The 5,301-nt window shown below is 36.8% G+C and overlaps 1 long non-coding RNA gene across 1 annotated transcript; it reads right to left on the bottom strand.

The window, feature by feature from the left end:
- Nucleotides 1-2,295: 2,295 nt before the first annotated feature.
- On the bottom strand, nucleotides 2,296-3,427 carry LOC306652659. The gene is made up of 2 exons (XR_013761506.1): nucleotides 3,172-3,427; nucleotides 2,296-2,660 (listed from the first exon to the last, which is right to left on the bottom strand). It is a non-coding gene; the product is annotated as an uncharacterized lncRNA (long non-coding RNA).
- Between the last annotated feature and the right edge of the window lie 1,874 nt (nucleotides 3,428-5,301).

The raw sequence follows: 5,301 nt of genomic DNA on the forward strand, positions 1-5,301 counted from the left end.
AAAGAAACATGTGAGATCCATTAAACATAACAGAAGGTGCTAAAGGAGAGGGAGAACAGGGAAGGTAAATTATTTAAACAAATGATGACTTTTAAAAAAATGTGAATTTATTTAAAAGTAATAACAAACATGTACAAGGATCCTCAGTAAATTCCAAGAGGGATAAATGTAAAGAGAGCCCCAAGATAAAAGTCATAATAAGAAAGCTGGAAGTCAAAGACAAGGAGAAAATCTTAGAAGCAGGTAGAGATAAATGGCTTGTTACTTCCAAGCAAATCCCACTAAGGTTAGTAGCTGACTTCTCAGCAGAAGCAAATGAGACCAGACAGTCGTAGGACAACCTTTCAAATTGCTCAGAGCAAAATAATCCTTCATCCTAGAATCCTACTTCTGGCAAATCTGTCTTTGAGAAATGAAGATAAAATAAAGATTTTTCCAGATAAACTATCAGCAAGAGAAATTTTTTCTAGCAGACTGTCCTTAAAAGAAATATTACAGGAAGTTCTTCAGGCTGAAAGCAGATGACTCTAAAAGGCAATCTGAGCACACAAGAGAAAACAAAGAGTATCAGTAAATACCCAACCAGAGAGTTGAGAGCACAGGGCAAATGGCCTATTCAAAAACTGGAAAAGCAATTCAATGTGGGATATCATTGATAAACTCAACGACCTAAGAGAGAATCTGCTGGGGTGAGTAGCTGGTAGAATCTTTGGGTGTTTTTAATGAATTTCTGGAGGCAAAGTATGACTAGCATGAGAGTCACAACTCTTCAGGCCAAGACTTAAGGAGGATCACACTTTTGTGGGTTTTATCTTGTGAAATTCCAGCAGTTTCTCACTCTGAAAATGGGAGAGAAATTCCTCCTTGTCAGAAAAGAAGAAAAGTAACCATTTTGAAACACATTCAGAGCATTCCTGTAACAAAGATCAGTCTTCCAAAAGGACCACTTTGCATAGCAGTATCTGACCTGGAGCAGAACAGTTGGCCAGCTCCAGGTTCCTCCAGCCTTCCAATGTTATGCAGGAAAGAAAAGCTAGCTGAAAAGTACTTCTCATGGTCTTAGGCCAGGGACTCTGACCCACCAAAACTGGATATGTGATAATCAGAGGATACAGAAACACTTCCTAAATGTTTTCCACCATAGAAGCAGAGCTCCATGCAGATTTTTAAATTTCTCTTTTCTACCTCCAGATATTTCTTACTTCAGATCTCAATTTTCCAAGTGTTCTTAGCATTCAGTATTTATTTTCTTTCACTTATAAAATTTATTTTAAATATTAATTCTTAAAGAATTCCTAATATGTGACATTAACATTCAGAATCTCCCTTTCACCAGGTCTCCCATGTGTACTTTGGGAGCCATTTGTTGTACAGCTGACTGCACTCCAGCCAGTTGCCCTCCCAGCTGCTGCATGGAGCCTTTGGCAGACTCTCACCTCAGAGACCAATTGCTCTTCCCTTCTCCCTACAAAGTGCCTTACTCCACTTTTCAGTCATCTTGTAATGCCAGAAGCCTGTGTGACCACCTGAGTTAAGATAGCAGTCTGGTACTCCCATACCTTCCCAGAAACAAGTGCCAGAATGAGCCCTGGTCTGGCATGCTGTGGATATCATGTCTAGTTAGCATCAGTGCTCATGTGCTAATGGTGAAGTTGTATGGGGCAGGGCATTTGCTTCAGTGTGTCCAGGGGGTGCATTCCCAGGGTTTGGAGCAAGGCTGATGGATAGTAAGACCAGAGACTATTTTGTAGAAGAAAAGTTGTGATTTTTAAGTATAAATATGAAATGTCACTTTCTTGTGTTATGTACACACGTGTTTAATGTGTGTATTTGTGTGTGTGTGTGTGTGTGTGTGTGTGTGTGTGTGTGTGTGTGTGCACATCCTATCTTGCCCCAGCAATATCTTTGGAAAAATGTACTCACACATGCCCACACAGGAACATATGTTCCACAGTGTTGGTCTGAAAGATCTTCCTCAAGTGACTTGTGCACAGGATTGAAGACACAATACCTGGAATGGTCATGCCACCTGTGCTGCTTCCTGTGCTGTCAAAATCACCTGCTCACACCAGCAGCTTATACTTATCTAGCAGCAGGAAGACAGCAATACTGAACCATCAGTAAAGATGAACTCTGGAAAGATGGAAACGTGGAAAAAGAAAACTTCCAATCACTGCCCTGAAAATATGTGCAATGTGAATCAACGGTGCTAAGCCTTGCTCAGACATCATGTTGATAATAAGTGTTGAATTTCATAATATTAGAACCATAAGGGAGTTAGAAGTTTGGAGATACAATTGTGAAAATATTTTATTAAAAACTTTGATCCACATTTTGAGGATATCTATATTCATCTGTTTTGAATTTGTGAGAATTTCTGGAAAAGAAACAGGAAAATTACTGTTGTAACTGATATAATTCTGTGCACTTGGGTGTATATAGATAGCAAGAAAGTCCATCTGTTTAAGGAGGCACAGCATTACACTGTGCTTATGTCCCACTTTTCCTTTCCCCACTTGTCTGTTGATTGACACTGAAGCTGATTCTTTGTTACTGTGAACACAGAAGAGCAGACATCTCATCAACATAATAGTGCTGTTGTGAACACAGAAGTGCAGACAACTCCTGAACATAATGACTTCTCTGCATTGGACACATACCTAGAAGGAAGAACGTTAGACCATGTGGTAGAAATTCTTTTAACATTCTACAGAACCTCCAAACTGTTTTCTATAATGACTACTAATTTAAACTTCCTCTAGCAGTGTACAGGTTTCCCCTTTATTCTTGTCCTCTCGAAAAATTGTTATTAATTTCTTTCTTATAATGGTAATTCTATCAGATGTGAGGTGATATCTCATTATGGTTTTAATTTGCATTTCACTGATCAGTATTGAGGCTGAACATTTTTTCACATACTTGTTGGTCATGTGTACATCTTCTTTTGAGACACATCTATTCAGATCCTGTGCCCATATTAACATGGAAATTGTATTTTACAAGGAGATATGTATACTAATTTTATCTTAGAATTAAAAAAGTCATACAATTGATTACCAAGCCCAACACTGCTGTTCTCCAGTAAATAACTGAGATGATTAAACATGGCTTTCGATTCTACTCACTTATATGACAGAAGTAACAGAGAAAGCAACAATGGCTAGTTATCACCTTGGAAAGGTGATTTCCTTCAGAAAGGACATTTTATTAGTCACTCTAAACAAGTAACCTCCATAAAACTGAGTTCAAAAGTGGAGGTCTCAGTCACATCATCCATCCATCTGTCTTCGTGCACCAAACTTCAGATATAGAAAGTCTTCAAATACACAGACTATGAGTCACCTAGTCCTTGGGCCAGTAAAAAATCAAGTCCAGCACCAATTCAGAAACCACATTACCAACATAAGGTTGGATCTAGAATTCATCTTTAGCACTGAACTCAAAGGCTGCCTGAGCCTTGTGTGGGAATTAGCTCTGATTTCTGACTACTACCAGTATCTGTGGTTCCCTGAGAAATTAAACAATCTCTTTGATTCTGTTCAGTAAAATGGGATAATATGTATATTAATACTCTAATATATTAATACTCTAAGAAGGAAAGGGAAAGGATACAATAAGTAAATTTCTGAAAATATATAGTTGAGTATTTGGAACCAAACAACAGGGTCATTATTAACATTGTTACTATTATTATTATTATTATTATTACTGAGAATCTGGGGATTCCCAATCTCCCTGACTTGCACACCACTTGCTTGCTGAGAGGAGCCCACTGACCAACAGTCCTTCCATGTGAGCCCCATCAAGCACACACTCCTTCCCTCTGATGCTCCCTGGAGTCCTTCCTCAACAGAAAATACTATGACTACTTTTATAAGCCCAATTGGTAGACAGACTGATCATGGGAGATATGGGCTTGTTATCATGCTATAAAAATATATCTTGAAATTTACAGTAAAGAAATGCACTGCATATAACAGGAGATAGAAAATTTTTCTGTAAAGGTTTGGTAGAACTCAACTGAGAATCCATTAGAATCTGAGCTTTCATATTGTGGAAGATTTTAAATTGCTATTTCGATTTATTACTTGGTATTGGTCTCTTCAGATTTTACCTGTTTTTCTATTTCAATTTGGGCAGATCATGTGTCTCTAGAAATTTGTCATTCGTTTATAGATATTGTTGTTTATTGAAGTATAAATTTTCAACATATATTCAGGTAAACCTCAGGATTTCAGAAGGATGTAGAGTGTGATCTCCTTTCTCTCACTGATATTGTTGAGTTTTTCTCTCCTCCTTTTAGTTAGTCAACTTTATTTCTCTTTTTTAAAGAACAAACTCTTCATTACATTGATTCTGTGTATTGCTCAATTATTCTCAGTTTCATTGATTTTTTTTTTCCTTTGATCTTCATTATTCCCTGTCTTCTCCTGGTTTTGGAGTTTAGTCTTTTTTTTTCCCCTAAGGGCTTGAGGTGGAATATAGGCTTATTTATTTGGAATCTGTCAAGTCTTTAAATGTAGGCAAACAGTGCCATAAGTTTTACTCTTAGGACTGCTTTTACACAATCCCAGATACATTGATATGCCCCTCTTTGGTCTCATTAGTTTCTAAGAATTTCTTAATTTCTCTTCTCATTTCTTTTTTGATCAGTTCTTCAGTTAGGGGAGCATTGTTCAACCTCCCTGTATTTGTCATTTACATTTTTTCTTTTCTAATAGAATACATGGGATTACATCAGATTTTGACTTGCTGATATTTGATTTTTAGGCATGAATATGATCTATTTTGTAAACAGTTTCAGTGTTGCTGAGAAGAAGATAAATTCAGGTCTTTGAGATTGGAATATTAGGTTGGTTATCAGGTAGGTCCACTTTATTATAGTGTTGATCAGGCTTAAAGTATGTTTGATATTTTGATGACCTATTGGTGACAGGGGAGTGTTGAAATCACCCAGTGTTTTGGGGTTTGGATTTAACTCATTTAGCATAATATATAGTATTATGTTATTATGTAATATTTCTTTTGTGTAATTGTGTATGTTCACATTTGTGGCATAAATGTTTACTATTCTTGTAACTTCATGTTGGATTGTTCATGTTACTGGGATAAAGTGGCCTTCTTTGTCTTTTCTGATTAATTTTTGCTTGAAATTTTTTACCAGAATTGAGAAACAGCTATTCTTGCTGGTTTTCTTTGACCATATGCCTGGAAAATATATATATTTTGCCATCCTTTCACCTTCAGTTTGGGATTGTTTTTGCCTATAAGCTGAGTCTTTTCTTAGCATCATAGACTTGC

Source organism: Sciurus vulgaris (genome assembly GCF_902686455.1).
Source record: "Sciurus vulgaris genome assembly, contig: HiC_scaffold_424_arrow_ctg1, whole genome shotgun sequence".
Classification (NCBI taxonomy): domain Eukaryota; kingdom Metazoa; phylum Chordata; class Mammalia; order Rodentia; family Sciuridae; genus Sciurus; species Sciurus vulgaris.